At 44.2% G+C, this 24,987-nt stretch overlaps 1 long non-coding RNA gene across 2 annotated transcripts in view; it reads right to left on the minus strand.

Annotated features, from left to right (window-relative positions):
- Positions 1–774: 774 nt before the first annotated feature.
- 5031425E22Rik (RIKEN cDNA 5031425E22 gene) overlaps positions 775–24,987 on the minus strand; it is a 52,052-nt gene continuing 27,839 nt past the window's right edge. The window contains exons 3-5 of one of the 2 annotated variants that reach the window (NR_165301.1): positions 22,199–22,289; positions 19,359–19,479; positions 18,213–18,661 (exon numbers count right to left, since the gene is read on the minus strand). This is a non-coding gene — a long non-coding RNA (RIKEN cDNA 5031425E22 gene). Of the gene's footprint in view, positions 1,003–2,618; positions 3,646–18,212; positions 18,662–19,358; positions 19,480–22,198; positions 22,290–24,987 lie in introns of those variants that run through there. The other variant, NR_165300.1, reaches the window with a different exon arrangement.

The following is a 24,987-nucleotide window of genomic DNA, read 5'->3' on the forward strand; positions in this document are numbered from 1 at the left end:
CAGACCAAATGAAGCTCAAGAAGAAGGAAGACCCAAGTATGGATACTTTGGTCCTTCTTAGAAGGGGAAACAAAATACCCATGGAAGGAGATACAGAGACAAAGTGTGGAGCAGAGACTGAAGGAAAGGCCATCCAGAGACTGCCCCACCTGGGGATCCATTCCATATACAGTCACCAAACGCAGACAGTATTGTGGATGCCAACAAGTGCTTGCTGACAGGAGCCTGCCTCCTGAGAAGCTCTGCCAGTGCCTGACAAATACAGGGGTGGGTGCGCACAGTCATCTATTGGACTGAGCCCAAGGTCCCCAATGAAGAAGCTAGAGAAAGGACCGAAGGAACTGAAGTAGTTTGCAGCCCTATAGGAGGAACAACAATACGAACCAACCAGACCCCCACAGAGCTCCCAGAGACTAAATCACCAACCAAAGAGTACACATGGTGGGAGTCATGGCTCCAGCTGCATATGTAGCAGAGGATTGCCCAGTCGGTCATCAATGGGAGGAGAGGCCCTTGGTCCTGAGAAGGCTGGATGCCCCAGGGTAAAGGAATGCCAGGACAGGGAAGCAGGAGTGGGTGGGTTGGTGAGCAAAGGGCAGGGGGTGTGGAATAGGGGGTTTTGGGAGGGGAATCCAGGAAAGGTGATAACATTTGAGATGTAAATAGAGAAAATATCTAATGTAGCTGCCAGCGGCCACAGGTCACTGGGTTCCTGAAAGGAAAGCTGGGGATGGATGGGAAGGATGGCGAGAGAAATAATGAGCCAAGACATAGTTCTCTGATCAAGGCTCAATGTTTTAATTCTAAGGTCTGAATTTAAAGGGCGGGGGTGGGGAGCCTATCCCCTACTTTGCCAGAATCTCATCTGGAAGGAAAACTCAGCTGCTCAGCAAGTAGTGGCTTCTTACAGGAAGCTGCAGATGCGGCATACAATAGACTCCACCAAGGTCAGAAGACTCCACCCTCTAGGTGGGCTGCTCAAGGCTGGGGGGCAGGTACAATCTAATTAAAAAAAGTTTGAAAATTATACAAATTAAAGAAAGAAGTATACACAAAAAAAATAAAATACTCTTGCACAATTAAGTCTCTCTCTCTCTCTCTCTCTCTCTCTCTATATATATATATATATATATATATATATATATATATATATATATATATATATATGCCACGTGTGTTCTAATGCCTAATTAAAGTCTTCTCTCACCTGCTGAATACCAGTTTTTAAAGGACTGAGTCTGTATTTTAGTGGTCACTATTCTGCTTGCAGCCCCAGGAAATTCTGTTTCGACTGGCCCTGTTGGCTATCACCCAATTTTCCTGCAAGCTCCAGCCCCTATGCACTTGAGGCATCACTCTATGGGACTTAGGGTCCATCTGCCACTCAGACTCCTAGGAGCGAGAGAAGGCTGCATACCTGTGTTTAGGCTGTTGTTATGGGTTGTCCATTTATTGAAACACTACCCCCTAGTTAACATTTGAAAATAGTCTTTTTACAAAGGTAATCGAGCATATGCCAATTCAATTTGACTACCGATCACATAAGAAGAGGAACATTCAGACACAAAGATATACATTTGTGGGAAAGATATGAACACACCCACAGCCATCTATATGCCAAGGAGTAGTAAACTAGAAGAGAATCCTGAAACATATTTACCTTCAACCCTGCTAGAATTTGGATTTTTAAGCTCTTAGACTCCAGAACCATGAGATAATTCATTTCCAATGTTTTGTACAGGGTCTTGCTATAGTCCTCACATCAACCTAAACTCCTTACCTCAAGCCACTCTCCTGTTCCAGTCTCCCTGATAGCTGGGACTACATATGCCCACCACCCTCCTGGCTTGTGATACTTTCTGGAAGTAACTAATGCTGGAGCCCTGAGAAACACAAGGGCCTCCAAAGAAAGGCCCACTTCAAATCAGAGGCCACAGGTTTCCAAGGGCAAAGTCCTCTGAGATTCCCTGGTCATGATAGGAACTGCATCCAGGCTGCAAAGAGCCAACAGCTAGGTGGGGTAGCTGGTCAGCCATGTGGGGTTGGCCAGGAGTTGACCCACCTGAGACTCTGAAAACTCTTCCAGAAAAGGAGTTTTAGTTCTGTGTTTGGAAAGAGAAGAAGGCTGTGGCAATGCTTCAGAAAGCCCTTCTGAAGACAGAGAAGACTCCAAAGAAAAGTAAGGAAGCCATCAGGATCCTTAGAATTGCCTCTTTGGGGGGCAGGGAGTATGGGGGACTTTTGGGATAGCATTTGAAATGTAAATGAAGAAAATACCCAATTAAAAAAAATAAAATTCTTAGGCAAATGGAAAAAAATAAAATAAAATATTTGCTGTAAAAATGAAAAAAAAATTGCCTCTTTCTCCTTTGTCTAATAAAACAATGAAGGGAGTTCAACGAGGAGTTGAGTTCTTCAAGGGGCTCTGTTTTCAGGCTGATGGGGGATTTAGATGCCTTCAGCTCAGAATGATTATCGGGCCACAGTAGCTCCCCCCAGGCCTGTTCAGGTGGTCCTGCCATGGATTCAGCATCCTAACCCTTGGTACAGCCCACGGAGTAATGCTGCTTTCTACAGAGACAATGCTCAGAGCCTCGGAGGTGAAGCCACCTACTTACCTGAGGTCCTGCAGACACAGACAACCAAGTCAGAGAGGCTAGAGATGGCTCTGTACTGAAGAACTGTATCAGAGTTCAGTGTATCAGAGTACTGCTGTATCAGAGTTCAGTGTATCCGAGTACTGCTGTATCAGAGTTCAGTGTATCCGAGTACTGCTGTATCAGAGTTCAGTGTATCCGAGTACTGCTGTATCAGAGTTCAGTGTATCCGAGTACTGCTGTATCAGAGTTCAGTGTATCCGAGTACTGCTGTATCAGAGTTCAGTGTATCCGAGTACTGCTGTATCAGAGTTCAGTGTATCCGAGTACTGCTGTATCAGAGTTCAGTGTATCAGAGTACTGCTGTATCAGAGTTCAGTGTATCAGAGTACTGCTGTATCAGAGTTCAGTGTATCCGAGTACTGCTGTATCAGAGTTCAGTGTATCCGAGTACTGCTGTATCAGAGTTCAGTGTATCCGAGTACTGCTGTATCAGAGTTCAGTGTATCAGAGTACTGCTGTATCAGAGTTCAGTGTATCAGAGTACTGCTGTATCAGAGTTCAGTGTATCCGAGTACTGCTGTATCAGAGTTCGGTGTATCAGAGTACTGCTGTATCAGAGTTCAGTGTATCCGAGTACTGCTGTATCAGAGTTCGGTGTATCAGAGTACTGCTGTATCAGAGTTCAGTGTATCAGAGTACTGCTGTATCAGAGTTCGGTGTATCAGAGTACTGCTGTATCAGAGTTCAGTGTATCCGAGTACTGCTGTATCAGAGTTCAGTGTATCCGAGTACTGCTGTATCAGAGTTCAGTGTATCCGAGTACTGCTGTATCAGAGTTCAGTGTATCAGAGTACTGCTGTATCAGAGTTCAGTGTATCAGAGTAGTGCTGTATCAGAGTTCAGTGTATCCGAGTACTGCTGTATCAGAGTTCAGTGTATCCGAGTACTGCTGTATCAGAGTTCAGTGTATCAGAGTAGTGCTGTATCAGAGTTCAGTGTATCAGAGTACTGCTGCAGCAGAGACCTGGACTTTGGATCTCAGCATCTGTATCAGGCACACACAAACACACATATAAATAAAGGTAAATCTTTTTTTTTAATTGAAGGTGGGGACCTGCAGAGGTACTTAGTGCTTAAGAGTGCTGGCTGCTCTTGCAGAGGCATAGGCTCCATTCTCAGCATCCACATGGTGGCACTCAGTACCAGGGAATCTAATGCCCTCGTCTGACCTTCCTGGGCATCTGGTAATACATGTGGTGCTCAGTCATGCAAGTAAGCAAAACACTCATACACATAAGTAAATAAAAACATTTTTTTCAAAGACTTATTTATTTTTATTTTATGTGGATGAGTGTTTTTGCAGGCTCTTATGTCTAAGCCACATTTGTCCATTAGCAGAGGAGGCCAGAAGAGGGTATCAAATCCCCTCAAACTGGAGTTCGAGATACCTGTTAGCCATCATGTAGGTGCTGGGATTTGAACTCACACACGTTAAAAGAGCAGCCATATCCTGTCTTCAAAATGAAAAATTAAATAAATGAATAAATAACTGACAGGAGGGGCAAAGCCTATTGTTCCAAAGTTTCTGTGGGCCTTGGGCATGCTAGGTTATGGGGTCTGGTAAGCAGAGGTGGAAAGGTTTCTAAATGAGCAGAGCCTTGCCCTTTGATATAGTTGCCAACAACCACATTTTCTGTTCTGGGCACAGTGCCATCAAGGGTCTCAGCCACCCTCCCCCACCTTAGTGAGAAAGTATCTGCTAGCGTCTAGCAGGGTCGATGCAGGCAAGGACCAGAGTGAAAAGGAGTTCTGAGCCTGGCTTCCCTGTGGTGCACTCGGACATACATCTTCCAACCGTCATCATCTTACTCCTCTTGTCTCTGACCCCTCCTTGACCAAAGGCAACTACATCTCAGTTCCTTACTATTCGGGAGCTACTCAACAATTACACTAAGAGAGCTTCTGAGCTGGGTGGGCATGGTGGCACAAGGGCATCCCTGTAATCCCAGCACTTAGGAAGGAAAGTCAGGAGGCTCACACAAGTTCAGGGCCATCCTCAGTTGTGTGGCTGAGTTCCAGGCTATGTTACAGAGACCCCTGCCACAAAAATAAATAAATAAATAAATAAATAAATAAATAAATAAATAAATAGATAGATAGATAAATAAATAAATAAATAAATAAATAAATAAATAAAGCGAGGGAGGGAGGGAGAGGGGAGGGGAGAGGGGAGGGGAGAGGGGTGGGGGTGGGGGAGGGGGAGGGGTGGGGGAGGGGGAGACTGGTTTAGAACTTTGCCCTGACTCTGATCTTAATTCCTCCTGGCAATGGGCAAGCTGTTTCTTTTCTGAGGAATGCGAAAAGAGAATGAGAGATTTGTTATGGTGACAGGAAGATTCCAGATCAGAGGCAAAGCCCCTCTAGGGTACATACCATCTGGGGATAGTCCCTAGAAAAGTAGATACCTGCGCTAATTTAAATGTTTAACAGGAATGCAGGTGCAGATGAACAAAAGGTAGTTTCCATTAGGTAGAAATGTTTTTTTTTTCCACTTCCTGTTTCTAGTCTCTTTTTCAGTGTTCCTGTACGAAACCACGGAGTTTCAGAAGCAGATGAAATCTATCAGCGGCCTGCCCCAAGCTCCGTCAACCCTGCCAGGCTGAATGGTGCTGATTGTTCGCAAAGGGCGGGCATTTCTCTGCAAACAGAAAAGCCTGCTCAAGAAATGCCACTCACCGCCCTGTATCAGTCTCAATATTGAGTCTGAATGATTTCCCGATGGCGACTTGACCGAAATGGAAAAATATTTTTCCGTTGCAATTCCCCCGGTACTGACTGGTGTTTCATCCTCTTCCGGTCCTTGTGAGACAGCAAGAGCAGACAGAGCTTCAGCAGTGTTGATCTTCAGCTCTGAGAACAGAAGATGGGTGGGGTGCTGCGTTGCCACGCAACCAAAGGCAACACAGCTGCAGATCTCTGCCAGCTGGGCCAGCCCATTCAAACCGCAGGGAGTTTCAAATGGCTGTGTCCCCTAGGGACTGGGCTTAGCAAGCCCAGGGGGAAAAGTCAGCATTCAAATGGCTTCGATGACGATGACGCAGAGGAAGCCAAGAGGACGCTGTCAAAGCCTAGTCATCATTGACTCGAAGTTAGTATACTTGAACAGGAAAGAACTGCCAAGATCAGACAGGCAGGACACACACACACCTTTCTTTTAAACTTTAAAAGTTATTCTCTTTAAAAGAAACGTAGTTGCTTTTTAAAAAGCTATACAAAGTTCTTAATGTTTCTTTGGCAACAGAATAGAATGAAATTTTACAACTATATAAAATGTTTATTTACCGGTGTGTGTATAGCTGACTGACAAAGCTGTCTACCACCCAGCACCCTAACTGCTGAAATAAGCTACCTCATATTATAGCATCTCCAAACAGAATGAGAAGGGTACAGAGACTGGAACTTGTCTGTAGACTAGGAGGTGACTTTATTATCTTTCCTATAGTCAAAATCTGCACTCTCTGCTCCATGATGCCTCTGAATCCACTTGAGGGGCAGTGATGGTCCCTCCTCGGCCACTACCACGTACCCTGCCATATGAAAGCCAACACTTCTCTGCCTTGGTAGCTCCATGGCCACCATCTGGACAAATTGGGGTTCCGAACATTTCAGCATCTAACCTTTCTTCAGCCTAACTCGGGCTCCTTTCTCCAGTATCACCATAAGCAATACTATCAAAGAATGATTTCATTTGGTCATGTTATTAGTTGGGTCTCAGCAGGTCTTCGGCAGCATCTCCTTCACTGGTTAAGTACCAGCTTGTGAGTCTCCTGTATCTTCATCCACAAGCTTGTCCTGTTTCTCAGGTTTCTCTTCTTCTAATTTAAGTTTATTATGAGACACTCTGTCCGTTTCCTCCTTGTTAAATTGTGTGTATGCACTTGTCTTCCTCAGATTTCACTGGACCATCTCATGGATACCAAATCTTCCTCTACCACCTTGATGAGCCCCACTTCCTCCCCTCAGAGCAGAAGGAACACTTGGGACTAGAAGCCGCTTGTATAATTTCTTTGTCACTCATTTTGTTTCCCAGTCTTGGGATTTTGTGTGCTTCAGCTTTCTCCCTTCCTCCCTTCCTCTCTTTCTTCTCCTCTCCCCACCCCCCAACCCCAGGAATTCACTCTGTAACCACGGGAGGGAGAAGAGTTTGGCTGCTATGTGATGAAGGGAGTCTGAGATACAGGCTCCCAGTCCTCTCCTCAAATCACCATTAAGAAATCACTCCTCTCCCAGCCTGATTCTTCTTCCTGGGGAAGCACTAATTCGGAGTGGAATAAGTCAGAAATGCTGGAGCAGAAGTTCTTCCACATGGAGGAACTGTCAGGAGTGAGGGGGAATCTTTACAGATCCTAATAATATGCATAAAGCAACATGATGCTTGGCACACAAGAAACACCAAGTAAAAGCTCTTAGCTGGTTATTATTCTAGCTGTGGTTTATTAATCATGCCAGAGACTTTCCTACTGCACCGCTGTGATCTCTCGGACTGTATCTGCCCTTGTTGGATGTTCAACCCCGGGCATGTTACTAAACTTCTCTAAGATGCCCTCCTCCTTACGATATATATAATAGTACTTACCCTGTATTAGAGAGGATCACATGATATTTTTTATACAGTCTTGGCATGGTACCTGGAACCTGGTAAATATGTATTGAATAGTGACCACGGTAACAAAAGAAGCTTGCGAGTTCAAAGCAAAATTAATGTAAAAAAAGGAAAAAAAAAAGACAAAATTGACTTCGAGGTGTGTAAAGGAAAAGTTGACTTCTGTCTTAGTTAAGGCTACTATTACTGTAATGAAATATCACACCACCCTTGGAGAGAAAAGGATTTATTGCACTTCCACATTGCTGTTCATTGAAGAAAATCAGGACAGGAACTCAAGCAGGGCAGGAACCTGGAGGCAGGAGCTGATGCAGAGGCCATGAAAAGGTGCTGCTTACTGGCTTGCTCCTTATGACTTGCTCAGCCTGCTTTCTTATAGAACCCAGGGCCACTAACTAGTACAGGGGCGGCACCATCCACGATGAGCTGTACCTACCCCATCAATCGCTAATTAAGAAAATACCATACAGGCTTGCTACAGGCATATCTTTGGGAGGCATTTTCTCAACTGAGGCTCCCTCCTCTCTGATAACGCTAGCTTGTATCAAGTTGACATAAACCTAGGAAACAGTTGCTCTTCCTTAGAATAAGAGTGACTAACTCCTTTGGCTCTACATTCTAGATAGCTGGAGTCAAGGAAGGAAGATTGGAGGGAATTGCAAGCGTGCCTTTGGGAGCGAAGCCCTATCTGAAAATACTAAACTCTATGGGCCTCTTCATTACTTTTCAAGAAATGAAGAGACATGGCATGATGTCCACTTTAGGAAGATGGCAATGTAATGAAGCTTTCACGAGAGAGAGAGAGAGAGAGAGAGAGAGAGAGAGAGAGAGAGAGAGAGAGAGAGAGAGAGAGAGAGAGAGAGAGAGAGAGACCAAGGGATGCTCATGTGTTAACTGAAGTGGATAAGCAGATCACAGTGTCTCAGCATCACTGTCAGAAAGCCAGAAGAACAGACAGTAGTGTGCGCTATGTTTAAGTCACTGCTTTGTTTACAGCGCACAGTATGGTGTCTGGCACAAAGCACATACGTCTTCTTATAAGATTTGTTGAAGTCAGTGGGGCAGCTGGCTTTCCACACCACCATGGGACAAGGCACTCAAGCCAATGTGGTCTCGCTCCTTAGGACTGAATGAGGCAGATGGAAGAATGTTGTATTACCCTTAACAAGGCAAAGAACGAGGAAGCAGACTGCTGAGTAGTAGTGACAGAGAACTATAGGCTGTTGGTTTCCCACCACCCTCCGAACAGATCCCATGGGTCTTACCTGAATAGAACAGCTGAGTTCTTCTTGCCATATTCCTTATGCAAAGTAGAATAACCATAAAGTAGAAGAGGGCAAAGTTCCAGCAAGTGAGTGAACTATAGAAACATGGATGGGTGGAGGATCCGAGTAGATTTAATTCAGTTTTCTCTTTTGTGCTTGAAAGCTATGAGCACACTTTATGCAATAGCAAGAGACCAGGAGCAACACAATTGCCCAGTGGTAGAAGACAACCACAGTGGAATACTGTTAAGCTGAAAAAGGCAACAGCAAGTCACTTTGTGTGTTCATAAAGATCCTGAGATATATTGAGGCTTGCTTTTTGTCTTATTAAATATATTTTAGCTGGAATGAAAGTATAAAAACTGAATATATTAAGAGACACCATGCAATGTTTCAATACATCTCTAACAATCAATCAGGTTAAACATCTATCTTCTGAATTATTTTTTTTCTACATTGTAAAAACCACCCCCATCTTCTCTTCTAGTGTTCTGAGACAGTGCAAAATTGTTATCTGTGGTGTGCCAGCAGCAGGAGCCACCAGAATGCCTGGTCCTGTCTAACTGTAACCTAGTACCTAGTGATCAAACGGTGTTCCATGGCCCACTCCCCTCCCGCCTCTGAGAAACACCATCAGCTTTTCCAGACTCCTTGGGTGAGATCACAAGGTGCTTGTCCTTGGGGGCCTGGCTTTTCACTAGTTGATGAACATTTAGGTTCTTCTCTGTCTTTTTGGCTTTTATCAACAGTGCACAATGAACCTGGGATATACATGTTTCTTTAACAGACTGATTTTATTTCCTTTCAATTTTATTTCTTCTTCCTCCCACCGTAGTGGGAGTGCTGGGTCAAACTATACTTCTATTTTATCTTCTTTTCTTTTTTTCCCCCTTTTGGCTTCTTTGAGACAGGATAGCCCAGGATACCCTGAACTCACTACATAGCCCAGGCTGGCCTCAAACTCATGAATCTCCTGCCCCCACCTGCTGAGTGCTAAAATCCCATTTGTGCACAATAAGCTTAGTTTTCCCCATAACTGCCATAGTATTTCCAGAAGGATTGTATTCATTTACAACGGAGGGTGCACAGGCTCCTTTTTCTCTACATCCTCTCCAATACTTACAACTTTTGTCTTTTTAATGAGTTATTTTTATTGGGGCAAGGTGATATTTCGCATTTTCCCCAACAATTAGTGATTGAAAATGTCATATTGTGTCCCCGGGTGGGCATGTAGTTATGGTTATCCCCATATTCTAGTTTTTCCCTTTTACTAGGACTTAATAGCTGTCTACCAGATTAATTAAATAGCTAGTCAGTGATTTGATTTCATCATTTCTCTTTGGCTGAGTGTAGGGGCTGAGAAGACAAGCTGGTCTTTGGGATGGGGGCGTGCTCTGAAGTAACTGTATACATGTTTAGAGATGAGAGCGGGTGCTCTTCTGGCCCAGAGCTGTCTGCACAGGTCTCAGGTATCACGGGAGCTGTTCACTGAGAGCAGCTCTCATGTCTTAGAACAGGCCTCCGTTAGAAGCCTTTCTCTCTTTTCTCTCACTTCTGCCACTGTTCCTGCACAGTTCAGTTACTCTTTCCCTTCAGGTTTAAATTTATGTAGCTGAGCAGTTCCTCTCCCTAATGAGCCAACCTCCTGTAATCTCTATGCTATTAAGTCTCTAGAGAGCCTTGTTACAAATGGACATCCTTGAATGACTGCATATACTTGCCAAAGGATTCTTAAACTCTCAAACTACATGTGTTTATGACAGTATTTGTTTATTTACTTTGCGTACCATATACATGCAGGAGTCCTCAACGGTCAGAAGAGGTGGCAGAGCCCCTGCACCTGGAGCTACACCTGTGAGCATCAGTGTGAGAGCACGCAGAGCTGTGGGCGCCTGCGAGCGACAGTGTGGGAGCACCCTGAGCTGCGGGCTCCTAGATGTTCCCTGAGCCTTGGTTGGAGATAGTGTTGTATGTGTTCCATGTGGGCTGGGCATTTCACTTATTCTTTGCATTTTGACCAGTTGTAGTTCTCTGTAATAGCTCTGTCTACTGCAAAAAGGAGCTTCTTTGATGAGGGGCAAGAGCAGCTCTTACCTATAGTTAAAGGATGAGAATTTAGAAGGCAGTAGGATCTGTATTAATTTACCAAGATGGCAGCAGTAGGTTCTCCTTTAGGGTTCAAGATCCCTCTAGCCACATTTTTGGCTAGGTTTACAGTATCAGGTGTGCCTTCCCTCCCATGGTATGGTCCCTAAGTCCAACTAGAAAGCTGTTGGTTATCCCCAAGAAGTTAGTGTCAGTAGACTGTTGCCTGTTCACAGGATATAAATAGCTATATCCCTGGACCAAATGAGAAGAGGGAAAGGAGGATGCTGGTAGGATGCTCCAGCACTTCTTCCTCTCTGCCCAGATGTAAGGTCCCAGCTGCATGTTCTCCCGTTCTCACTATAATGGACTGTGGTAGTCTGAATGTAAATGGCCCCCAGAGGCCCATAGGGAGTGGCACTATTAGGAGGTATGGCCTCATTAGAGTAGGTGTGGTCTTTTTGGAGAAAATGTGTCATTGGGGGTGGGCTTTGGGGTTTCACATGCTCAGTTAAGCCAGGCCCAGTATCACTGGCTCTTCCTGCTGTTTGCCAATCTGGATGTAGAACCTCAGGTACCTCCCCAGTACCATGTCTGCCTGCATGTCACCATGTTTTCCACCATGACAAAAATGGCCTAAATCTCTAAACTGTAAGCCAGACCCAATTAAATGTTTTTCTTGTTCTTTTCTTTTGTTTTTTGGTTTTTCTTTTTTTGTTTGTTTGTTTGTTTGTTTATTTGAGACAGGGTTTCTCTGTATAGCCCTGGCTGTCCTGGAACTCACTTTGTAGACCAGGCTGGCCTCAAACTCAGAAATCTGCCTGTCTCTGCCTCCCAAGTGCTGGGATTAAAGGCATGTGTCACCACGCCCGGCTAAATGCTTTTCTTTATTAGAGTTGCTGATGAGCTGGTGAGATGGCTCAGCGTTAAGAGCACTGACTGCTCTTCCAGAAGTGTGGCTCATAACCATCCATAATGAGAAACAAATATAAACCTATGGGCTGGAGCAAGTGGGGCCCCGGAGCAAAAGGGAGAAAGGGAAAGGGGGGGGGAAGAGTTGCTGCGGTCATGGCGTCTCATCACAGCAGTAGAAACTCCAAGTAAGGCATGGCCCATATTCCTTCAAACCCTGAGCCACATAAACCCTTCCTTCCTTTCACCGCTTTAGCAGGCATTTCATAAACTAATGAGAAAACTAATGGATACAACCCCCTTGAGAGAATACTGCAAATAGTTACAGAATTCATTTCCCTCAAAAACCCTGTCTCGAAAAAAACAAACCAAACCAAACCAAAAAGTCAGCAAAAATTCTGGAATTATTTATGTTCCTGGCTCCACATCTGTGACTAAAGTAATGTAACTGTCCATTTTAAATGTGCAGTCTGTAGGAAATGTGAATTGTATCTTCATAAGACTTTTTGTCTTGTATCAAGTAGCCTAGGCTGGCCTCCAATTAGATCCTTAGCCAAGGATGCTCTTGCATTCTGGGTCCTCCTGTGTGCATCTGCAGCATCTGCAGTTATGGGCATGTGCTACTACTTGTTTCATGTGTGTTGCAATTTCAGGCATGTGCCACAAACGCTGTTTGTTATTGTTGCTTTTGTTTGTTTTTTTTTTCAGTGCTGGGGTTTGAGCATGCTAATCAAACATAATTCTCTCAATTGAGCTACCTCATGCATGGGTATGTGAGGGTGTTTGTGTCGATGCTCACTTGTATGTGACCACATGCAGAGGACAGAGCAGGACATCAGGTCTTCCTCTGTCACTGGCTTCCTCCTACTTTGAAACAGAATCTGTCACTTAACCTGGAATATGCTGTTTCAGACAGACTGGTAGCCAGCAGTCCCTGGTATCCCCCTGCCTCAGCCTCTCGGGGGCCATGCCTAGTTTTTCCCGTGGTTCTGTAGCTAGAACTTGGATCCTTGTGCTTGCTTACACCTCAGGCACTCCAACCCGATGCGCTGCCCCTGAGGTGATATCTTTTCCCAGGTCTGACTTGGTTGTTTTAAAGGGCTGAGTCGGACAATAAATGCTTATACACTTAGCACTTGGGAGACTGAGGTGGGAAGATCATGAGTTCAAGGTTGCCTGGGCTGCACAGTGAGTTTGAGGTTGCCCTAAGCTAAACATCAAAACCCAATGTCAAAACAAAACAAAAGAATACTCACCACAGTAAAGGAGACAAGCCCTTTTTCACCACTGAAGAAGAGTCCAGTCTCTCATCCTATCAACTTTTGCTGTGTACACAGTGTCTATTTTGGTCCTTTTCATATTCTTGTTAGAGCCACTATGTAGTCAGAGACCAGTCAGGCCTTGGATACCACGTATCCTTGTTTTCAGTCAACAATAAACATGACTAATGTCACTATGGCTCAATTCAACCACACACATGGACTCAGGAAGTTTGAGACATGTGCTGGGGGCTGGCAGGCTGACGAGCTGGAGAGGCATTGCTTGGCTAAACTTGGATTTCCAGGCTGAGGTGTTGGTGGAGGTTGAAAAAATATCTTCCCAGACAGTGGAGTGGAAAGTTACAGTGGAAGGAACTGAATGGAAGGAAAGGGGAGTTCTGCAGTTTGGCCTGATGATAGATACCAGCTGGGACTTTGTGAGAACAGACTTTTAAGCCCAACATTCCCTCAATAACTTCCAGCCCAGGACTCCTCTTCTACCTCACTCCTCTTAGGCATGAGTTTTGTTTGATGTCATGATTTTTTTGTTTGTTTGAGACAGGATCTCATGTAGCCCCAGGCTGCCCTCAAATACATTACATAGCCTGACATCTGACTCTTCTGTCTCTATCTCCAGAGTATTAGAACAGCAGATGTGTCCAATCTGTGGGATGCTGGGGATGAAGCCAGCACCTGTGGATGCTGGGTAGGCAGTCTAATGCTGTACTTTATCATCATTTCCTATACAAGATCTTCAAAGGCAACCAGAGAACGGCAGGGGAGGGGACCTGGAGAGAGGGCTGCATGGAGGTAATTGCACCAGAGGCTAGAGGAGCCAGGGGCACAAGAACATGAGACAGTTCTGGTACTTAGTAATAGACACAAAGCTTGACCAATTAAGCCAAGAAAGGTGGCTAATGACTTCTGCTTACCTCTACCTTCTGAGACTCACCTTCAGTTGAGTGACTTGTATTAGCCATAACTGCAAGAAAGCTGGGAGATGTGATTCTAAAATTTTCAGCCTCTGCCACACATAAATGTACCCTAAAAAGAAGTGGGAATGCCAAGCATCGATTGTTTCCAATACAGTGATGGTTATAATAGTTGTTGTCTTTGTCTGGGTTCAGGGGTAACCTTGACTTCATTCTTTTTGTTTTTCGAGACAGGGTTTCTCTGTGTAGCCCTGGCTGTCCTGGAACTCCCTCTGTAGACCAGGCTGACCTCGAACTCAGAAATCCGCCTGCCTCTGCCTCCCAAGTGCTGGGATTAAAGGTGTGCACCACCACACCCGGCTTTATTCTTTTTAGATTCACCTGAAATCAACTATAAGACTCACTCTCCTTTTTCTCCCCAGTATACCACCATTAGGAATCTACACACACACCATTTCCTTCCCCAAGGACTAATAAACAGGATGTATTGAGGAAAGATCCTCTGTAAGAAATAGTGAGAACTCAGACCCAACACCTTCTTCTGCCTATCAGACAACAAAGAGAAAGCCTAATGTAACAAAGTGTAAGTCCTCTGTTTACTCTTGCTGGGAGGCAACAAGCATAGCGTTTTAGCACAGGCAAGAGTTAGAGCTTCCTTGGGAGTGGTTGGCAGTCAGGTCTAGCCCTACTCACCAGCCCTTCTGTCTACACTATCACCTCCTCTCTGTGTCAACCCTCAGCCTGAACAGTGTTTCTATACTTGCTAGTGAACTTTGCTTTTACTTCTGACGTTTTCGCCAGGCTGCCATGAACCTAGAATAATGGTTTTCAAATTTGAGCTCTCTCTCATTCTTGGATTCCCTCTGTCTCTTCTTAGCATCTGTCACTCACATCTGTCCATCCTTCTATTCTGCTTTGGACCCTTTGCTGATCAGTGTACATTAATTATAATCATTGCTTGTACTAGAAATAGATCAACAGTGAGCACCCATGCTCACCTCCTTCTAGGCCCTCTGACACTTCCACAAAATGGTACTCATGTCTCACTTCACAGGGTAGAAGGTCAGAAGGATCACACCACTGAATCTGTTGGCTCCAGGATTTGAGCTCAGCCTTGTTCAGTTCTTCATCCCAGGTCCTTCCTACGGCTTTATGACCTGGTACTACGTTGTGATCCCAGTTCACAGAACAGAAATCTTCAGTCAGATACCTCAAGCAGTCATGGTCCAACAAAGAGCCTCCATATCAGATGCTCATCTCTGAACCTAAGCTTCCTGGGACTACAGGACCATTAGTTCCACCCAGAGGTTCTTTCTCTCTCTTGATGTCCGAGACATTCTTATTTTAGAAAAATAAACTATGGTTTCATGTTGAAAAATCCTACCAAATTTCCAGCAAATGCAAAATTGTGTAGATTGTAGGAAAGAAATGTTACTTTTGGCAGACATAGTCTAAGCCTGGCAGTAAACGTCTGAAAACATAATAATAAGTGAGTTTTACATCCTGTTTTTTTACCCTTTTGTTGATTTTTGAGCATTTCTTCCCAAGCAGAGAGTTATGCAATGAAAATCAAAAATTGCCAAAGTTTATTGTTAGTTTTATTTGGTTCCTTTTCCATGTTTCTGTGTACCTTGTGTGTTCTACGTTTTAACCTCGGCAATGGAAATGATTATAAAGCACTCTGAGAGTGACCTAGAGGCCAAAGCGGGCAAAGTGACTTGGCAGAGTTCACAGAGGGTCACCAAGGGCCACACTTAGTGGGTAGCTAAACTTTAACTTGAGGGCTTGCTGGGCATTTGCTCTTTTTCTGAGACAAGAAGGTTTCAGATCATTCTATCTTTCTGAGCATCTTCAAGAACTCCCATGCCCATGTCCTAGGAGAACTAGCATGGAGTACAAGTTAGGGTTGTGGAGCCTAGAAGTAGATGGCTCATCCATATCCCAGTTCTGTACGTCTCCATCTGGGTCGCCTTGGATATCCTTGTTTTCTTACCTCTTGCTAGGCGCAGATTGGGAACAGATTATAGTTCACAGCAATGCTTTCCCAGAGCATGCAGCAAAGTGTTAAAAGTGTTCCTGTAAAGGGTGCTAACAGGTCTTTTTTTGTTTTGGTTTGGGTTTTGGTGCTTTTTAAAAATTATACCTTACTATGTACCTGAAGCTAGCTTAAAAGCTATTATTATTGGGGGCTGGAGAGATGGCTCAGTGGTTAAGAGCCCTGACTGATCTTCCAGAGGTCCTGAGTTTAATTCCCAGCAACCACATGGTGGCTCACAGCCATCTGTAATGGGATCTGATGCCCTCTTCTGGTGTGTCTGAAGACAGCAACAGTGTAGTCATATACATAAAATAAATAACTCTTTACAAGTTATTATTATTTAATTCTTAAAAATCCCACGTGTGTGGGTGTTTTGCCTACATGTATATCTGTATACTACATGTGTGCCTGGTGCCTGAGGAGGTCAGAAGAGAGCACTAGTTTTCCTGGAATTGGAGTTACAGAGGGTTGTGAGTCACTATGTGGGCATTGAGAATCTAATCCTGGTCTTCTGGAAGTGCTTTTAACTGTTAAGCCATTTCTTCAAGTCTGGCCTTCAAATTCTTGACCCTCCTGCATTACTTACTGAATGCTGGGATTACAAGCATAAAATATTATATCTGGGGGGCTGGAGAGATGGCTCAGAGGTCCTGAGTTCAATTCCCAGCAACCACATGGTGGCTCACAACCATCTGTAATGAGATCTGATGTCCTCTTCTGGTATACCAGCATACATGTAGGCAGAACACTGTAAATATAATAAATAAATAAATCTTTTTCTTAAAAAATATTATATCTGGTTTGTACATGACAGTGTCTTGCTGTGCGCCACATAATGGTCTTGAAATCATACTTCTCCTATCTCAGCCTCTCTATTAGTAGAATTGTTTATTTGATGTTTTTACACTATACTATGGTTCAGAAGAGCTTACATATTTCAAAATTATTTATGCAGCCAAAAGAAATGTAGACAATTAATTTGGGAGGTGGCTTGTAAGAGAACAGCAAAGAGTGAGAAAAGAGTTTTGCTTGATATTTATAATTATTTTATCAATTTTGAAGAAGAGGAACTTATAAGTTACTTTTTCTGAGATGAGTGCTTTTCAAAATCATCACAGCCAATGAACCAGAATCTTGCCCTCACCTAATGTCTATGCCACCCTCCAAGCAGAACCGTTGTTCACTGAAACAGTTGACGAATGACTTCATGGTTAGACCATCTTAATACACACACCATTTCTTAAATGAATCTAACCTGTTTCCTGTGGGCTGAGAATGGTGACAATCACTCAAGCCAAACAGCTTTGACCATAGCAGGAAATCTGTATCCAAAAATCGTGCCTACAATTCATTCCTTGGCACAGCAGAACTGTCAACTCTTAGCTTAGCTACTATGGAGGTAAAATCCTTTGGTGATGTGAGGGACATTGAAGTACAGCCTTATTACAATGAACTCCAATGTCTAAAAATTGTTCTTATTCTGGATTTGTACCACAGTAAGAGTCAAGATTTTAAACTCTACTAAAAACAAAACAAACAAAAAAAAGACTTTATCTATTTGTGTTCATTTAATAACATGTCTATCATTTTTATGATTGGTATAAAAATATATATTGTGGGGCTGGCGAGATGGCTCAGCGGGTAAGAGCATTGACTACTCTTCCAAAGGTCCTGAGTTCAAATCTCAGCAACCACATGGTGGCTCACAACCATCCATAATGAGATTTGACGCCCTCTTCTGGTGTGTCTGAAGACAGCTACAGTGTACTTACATATGGTAAATTAATAAATCTTTAAAAATATATATTGTATTGAATATAATAAAAGGAAAAGAGCTGGGCAGTGGTGGCGCATGCCTTTAATCCCAGCACTACAGAGTGAGTTCCAGGACAGCCAGGACTACACAGAGAAACCCTGTCTCAAAAAACCAAAAGAAAAAAAAAAGAAAAAGAAAAGAAAAAAGATTTTTTTAAAAAAACTTTTTAAAAAAAAGATATCATATCTGGATCTCCAAAACTGCTTTTTATTATAGTGATTTTATAAATTTGATCTGGCTGTAAATAACATTTTACCTTGCAACTTCTCAGTTGCAAGGCTCCTGGCTTTTGCTACCATTACTGAGGGGTAGAGGGGCAGGGTATTCTTGCTGTACCTTTAGCAGGTAGAAACTGAGAACTGCCAGGAGAACCTGGAGCCAGGTCCACTTCGATGTTATATAGCCACCTCACCACTGGTCTCAAGCTTGAAACTTAGATACTAGGTTAGCCTCTGGGCAAGACTGTGAGGGATCATCTAGATTGCGTTGAGAAGAGAGGAGTCACTTTAAACGTGGATAACACAATCCCATGGGCCGGAGTCCCAAACTGCATCTTCTGCTGCTTCTGACTTCGGATGCGATGTGAGCAGCTGCTTCAAAGGTCCTACAGACAAGCCCCACCCCACAGTGATGAGCTGTATCTTGGAACCATGGGCTGAAATAACCCTTTTAATTTTTTTTAACTTTTTATTGACTCTTTGTGAATTTTACATCAGATACCCCAATTCCATTCATTGCCCTGTCTCCTGATCTCCACCCTTGCAACCTCCACCCCAAAGAAAATAAAAAATAAAAATAAACGAAGCTGTAGTGTATCACAGTGTGTCACAGTACGTTCCACAGTATACCCTTTGTCCACACTTCTTTACCTGCAAATTCAATTTCATTGCAATTATTCATTGGTGTGCTTTAAGGCCTCTGGCTACTGTTATACCATTAATACAGATCCTCATCAGGACTCTTCTTGGATATCCTGTTGTCCCGTGTCATGGAGTTCCTGCAGCTTTGGATCTGCAGGACCGGCCCCTTCACATGCTCAGCAGTTCATAGATGAGGTAGATACTGAGGTGGACCGACTCAGAGGCCTGGATCTGGGCCAGGGCGGTAGCTGAATTGATCAGCCCATCGCTCTCCCACACCCATACCACCAGGGCCAGCTCTCTGGCACTTGCCTGGTTAACTCATCCAATACCATAGCCAGCAAGGGTCAGGGCCAGCTCTCCCACTCTCATGCCCTTGGGGCTATCTCACCCACACCCATGCCACCATGGCCATCTCTACTGTTCTGCCCAGGTGAGGTGTGGGTCCATGCTCTCCTGAGTGCTACAGCCAGTGAGGGACTGGGCCAGCTCTCCAGCACTTGTGTCCTTGGGGCTAGCTCACTAGAACCTTTGCCACAGAGGCCAGCTCTCCTACCTGCTGCAGGTGGCAAGGTGAGTGGAGAGGGCATCTCCCCCTCTCCCATGCCACCTTATGATAAGGAAGTGCCAGAACCAGCCCTCCCATGCTCACACCCTTGGGGCCTGCTCACCCAAACTTCTGCCACCAGGTCCAGCTCTCCTGTGTTACCCAGGCAAGTACTTCAAATAAACCCTTCCTTATGTTGCTTTTATCAACTATTTCGTGATAGCGATTGAACAAATTATTAATAAGGTAGTTTTGCTATTCTTTGTAAAACAAAATGAATTTCTTCTCTAGTTTTAGTTCTCAGTGCTGGAATAGAAGAAGGCTTTGATTCCGGGTCTTCTAATTTGGGGCTTCTGAGAAGCTAGGGAAGCTTGTACTCACCTGAGAAGTTTGACAAAACGACTACACTAAATAGCACCATTTGTCAGTTGGCAAAAGGGCATTTCTGTTGGTAGTTGTCCTGGTTAGTTCTCATTGGTTACTTGATGCAACCTCAAGTGGCCTGGAAAGAGGGAACCTCAATTTCAGAACTGCCTCAATCAGATTGGCCTGTGGCCATGACTGTGAGAGATTGCCTTGGTTGATGATGAATGTGAGAGGGCCTTGCCCACTGTGGGTGGCACCGTCCCTAGGCTGATAGGCCTGGGTTGTGTACAAAAGCAGGGTGAGCATGAGCCAGTGTCCCCAGGTTTCCCTGTCTCGAGTCCCTGCCCTAACTTCCCTCAAGGATAGAAGTGACCTAGAAGTGTAATAAGCAAAATTAACCCATCCTCCAAGCTGCTTTTGTTCAGTGCTGTTACAACAAGAGGGAAGTACCTAAGACAATAGTGAAGCCAATCCAACTGTATGAGGCAGAGATCACAAATGCTTTTCTAATGGAGAGTATGTATATAAAGCTCTTCCAAGGCCTGCTGGGAAGCGGCATGGCTAAGATTTGTCGCGCCTTGAGGGAAGCACCCCTCAACTGTGCAGCATATGGTAACATGGCAGAAGCAACATGAGCAGGGAGAGCCCTTGGCCTGGAGGTTAGGAACAAGTCCCGGCCGTGCTTCTGTGTGGGTGAGCTTGAGCAATTCACCTGAGTTTCACTTTGCATTGTAGTCGTAATTAAAGGAATTTAAGTACATCAAGTACCCAAAACAGTTCTTGACAAAGCTCTTAATTAGCATTAATTACTGCCATCATCAACATTTTCACAGCGCCGGCCCTGGGAAGAGGGTGGATCCCGAATCAGGTGATAGATCACTGCAAGGAGACTCACCCAGCAGGACAGACTGGCTTGGCAAAATATCTGGTTTGGACAATTATAGGATCCTCACAGAGACCAAACTAAGCAGCAGGAGTAGTTGTGGTAGTCTGGGTGTTACACTGACACTTTAAAGAAGTCCTGGGGCAACTGACTTATTCCAAAGAGTCCCAGACAGGGGGCTGCTGGAAGACAGATGAATAGGAAGACAAGCCTGTAAAAAAAGCAGTACAGGAGAACTTCACTCTAGTCCTGAGGAGACAAACTGAGGCAGGAGATGGTCTGAAGTAGGTCCTCACAGCATGGAAGGTCAGCTAAAAGGGCAGAAAAGCAGCTGTGACAAGGGAGACCTGGCAGGTTCTCAAAGCTCTCCTGTAAACTGGGAGCTAATTACAAGCTTGATGGGGCTGAGCCTAAGTTCTTGCTGGAGCATCCGTGGCCTTCAGTGACTCATTGTGAGCCTCAGTGTGAGCTGTCCTCTGTCAGAGCACAGCTCCTAACAGTATGATCATCTGGTGTTCTGGAGATGCAGTCAGGACACTGCAGTCTGCAGTACACAGGAACACGGGGTGGGGGTGGGGGGTGGGGGGGGTGGGGGTGGGGGGTGGGGGGGGGTGGGGGGGTGGGGGGGGGGAGGGGTTACATTTCTCAACAGTAACAAGGGCCTGGATTTAGAAGAAAAAGACTTTCCTTATCTGCCTGGGATGTATGTGTAGTCTATTCTTGGAAAAGAGAGCTCCTAGGTTTATACCAGCTGTCTCCTTAGTTTTATAACAATTGCTGAAGCTAAACAAAATGGCAAGGTTGAAGTCTGAGAATAAACAAAGCCCCTTGGCGTGCAGAGTTTGTGAAATTTCCCAAATAGTTTACCAAATATGAGAAACTCTGGACTCAATGGGTTTTTGTTTTGTTTTGATTTAATTTAGAAGCAACTCTGAAAGCCTATTAGAAACTGTATTGGTAGCAGCCTGGAAGTTTGAATTTCAAATTTCCTGCCATTTTTCTTTTTCTACTTATTTTAGAGGCATGAACTACTCCTATAGAGGAAAAAAAAAGCTCAAATAGATGGCAATTTTTCTGTACTTCAGAGAGATTTTTCTAATTGCTTCTGAGGTTTGTTTGTTTGTTTGTTTGAAAATCTCTTTAGGCTATCGCTTAAAGTATCTGGTATATATATATATATATATATATATATAGCTTCACAGTCTTGATCTGTGCCTTTTTAAGACCTTTTTGGATCTTTTGGTTTATATTATCTATGAGTCAAGTGCCTATTGAAGCCACCTGACTTAAAGGGCATGCTGTAAGAATTTAGCAACAACTCAACTTTGAAACGAGTTTCCTAAATGAATAGAAATGAGGACATGGCTGTTCACAGTACAGGTGAGGAGAAGACTGTTGTAGACACGAGGGAGAAGACCTCAGCCAGAGGCATCTGGAAGGATCTAACTGAACTAGGCATTGCGAGGAGGGAAAGGGGCAGATCGAGAGAGAAAGAGATGAGAGAGGGCAAGCAGACCAAGAGAGAAGCCAAGACTAAGGAGCGCACGCCTGAACTGGCAGGTTTATAAAGGCAAGAGAAATTGGGAAGGGAAGCAAAGTCCCGCCCCTGGGCTGGACAGGTTTGGGCTAGGGGGCGGGGTGACAAGCGCTGGGAGGAGCAACAGGGACCGAGCGAGACTTGTCCCGGGTTTCTTTGGGATCTGACACTAAAGGAAGCCATTCTATTGATCTTTTACTCCAATAGTTAACAACAGCAATAACCAGTCATTTTATTTCTCTAATATGAAAGGGTGCGAATGACAGATTTGCTTCTGTTAAGTGTTCATTGTCTAAAAACTTCAGAATAATCCACTGTACTCCTGATAATATGACTACATCCGAAATATCTCCCAACTTCCTCCTGCACAAAAGTTTGATTTTAGATGCAAGATCTGAAAAGATGGTCAGTGTGGGGACAGGGGAGTAAGATTACCTCTTTGTGGATTTATCAGAGCCTGTTTCAAAAACACTGCACCATCTGGCTGCCGCTGTTGGAGGCTTAACAGCAATGTAAGCCTAGATCTCTATAATAAATAAGAAAGTGGAATTTATGTTTTTGTCCAGCGATACACAGACTTAACTTCATTACCATTCCATTACCAAAGGAATACAGATGTTCTCAATGCTTATTTTGTCTTCGGGTTGCTTTTCTATCTTCATGATCTTTATTCGGTTAACTGGCCCAAAACCAGCTTGAAAAGATTCTATGCTAGCTCTACTATATCAGCGACTTAAAGCCTTGTTAAACATCTTGACATTGGTATTTTTACTGTTCTACCTTCAGAAATTATCTCTACAAACCGATTGCAGCTGGGTTCTGTTAGAAATAATGCTAGCTAGGAAGTAAATATTGGTAGGTCTATTCTTTGATATTAAGTTCTACTTGCAGATGATTAAAGCAATAATAAATGAGAAAGAAATGCTTTCCAACTGTATCTTTTCATTGTTTTTGTCTTTTTTTTTTTTTTTTTTTTTTTTTTTTTTGCTAGTGCCAGATTTGGAACCCAAGCTCTTGCCAATGCTAGGCAAATATTCAGTCCTTGGGATTTTGGGTTTCCCTGCACAGTGTAAACTCTTCTTGACTTTGCTATGTAGTGCAGGCTGCTTTCTAACTTAATGTCCTCTTGCTTCAGTCTTCTGAATAACTGGGGCTATATAGAAAAAGTCTACTATACCTAATATATATACATATATGTATATATATATATATATATATATATATATATATATATATACATACATACATACACACACTTGTATGTGTGTGTGTATAAAATAGTAGAGAGTAAATCCAGGGATAGCTGTACGTGCCTGTAATTCCAACACTTAGGAGGTTGGGTGGAGACACCTTTGACTGCAATGCAAATTTAGGGCCTGGCTGGGTTGCATGAGAGACTGTCACATCAGATCAATAAGCAGAAACATTCAGCTGGGCATGGTAGCACGTGCCTTTGATGCCAGCACTACAGAGGTGGACAGATCTCTGTGAGTTCTAGGCCAGCTGGGGATGGGTATACAGCGAGCTGCTGAACAACGACGAACAGACAAGTATCCACACTCGCTGCTTCCCAAACGTGGACGAGATTTGAGTAGCCGCTGCCGCTTCCGCTGCCCTGCAGACAGACTGGACTTCCTGGACTTTACGCCAAAATAAACCCCTTTCTTTAAGTGGCTTTCGTTCAGTATTTTGTCACAGCAACAAGACAAATATCTAGTACAAAAAAATGGTACCGTCAAGCAGTGGTGGCACACGCCTTGAATCCCAGCACTTGGGAGGCAGAGGCAGGTGGATCTCTGAGTTCAAGGCCAGCCTGGTCTACAGAGTGAGTTCCAGGACAGCCAAGTCTACACAGAGAAACCCTGTCTCGAAAAACCAAACCAAACCAAACAAAGAAACTTGGTACAGAGAAATGGGATTATTGCTGTGATAAGCCTTACCATAACTGGCCTTTGTAACTGGTTTGCAGAAGGAATATAGAAGAGTTTGAAACTATGGACTAGAAAAGGCCTGACTGCTGGAAGCAGAACTCAGTAGGCCTGAGGATCAAGATAAAAGTAGAAAGTGGAGGCCTGGTTTCTGAAGTCTCAGAGTGGGAAACAAGGACTCCATTGGGAACTGGGCTAGACATCATTGTGGTAGCATGGGAACCCAGCTGCATTCTGGCTGCGTCTCTAAAGCTCAGGTGAGGCCCAGGAGAGGAGTAACAGATCATTTTGTTTGGTGGAGGAAATTCAAGGCAGGTGAGAAGCATGCGGGCTGTGATATGGTGACCACTCACCCCTCTCATTCATAACTACAGTAAGAAACAGCAACAAGTGGGCAGGAAGATAAAGTACGCCGTGTATTCCTGGAAAAGGGCTCAAGTACATTTAAAGTTGAAGAAAAAGAGGCTGTGACTGGTAAAAGAGGAGCTTCCTACTCTGCACCGAGGATGGAGGGCGTGGGGAGAAGGAAAGGCCCTACCCATTAAAATTTGAAAATGCAAATTCACTTGAAAAGAGAGAGGCTGAACTGAAATTGTGGTTGCCCTGCTCAGAAAGCAGCTACCTAGGGAAATATTTCCCCAGGGACAGCACAGAAGCTACTGGAAAAAAGTGCCATCCAAAAGGGTCAGATTCCACCTGAAGCTGACTACAGTGTTACCTAAATGATTTTGCGGCTACAAAAGATGCAGTGTTGAGGGGATCGTAGCGCCTTGCACTGTGGTTCCAGAGGACTGCTGAGGTCATGCAACGTGCGGTAACACTGGAATCCCTGCAAGGAGGCCGTGCATGGCCATCATAGGGAATCATAAAGGCGAAGCCCAAATTTCAGTGAAGACCCCAAGATATTGGAAATGCTGGAACCATAGGGTATTTGCCAAGGACAGCCGCATGGCTATGTACAGCCGGCTCAAGAAAGAGGCTGAGTATGCTGGGAGGGGTGGGGCTTCTAAAGCCTTGTTGGTACCCAGATCACAAATTCCAGACACTAGACATGTTGCTGCAGGACTTCGTGTTTACCCTGCAGGCTTTTCATCTTACTTTGGTCCCAGCATTCACTGCAATAACTCAGTTCTTCTGGAATAGGAAAGTTTGTTCTGTGCCATTGTGTATTGTAAGAACATAACTTGTGATTTTGTAGGTACTTACAGTTAAGAGAGTGCCTTGAGACTTTGGACTGGAACACGTTTTGTGTGTGTGTTTGGGTGTTGATGCATACATGCCATGGTGTCTACGTGG

Source organism: Mus musculus, chromosome 5 (genome assembly GCF_000001635.26).
Source record: "Mus musculus strain C57BL/6J chromosome 5, GRCm38.p6 C57BL/6J".
NCBI lineage: Eukaryota > Metazoa > Chordata > Mammalia > Rodentia > Muridae > Mus > Mus musculus.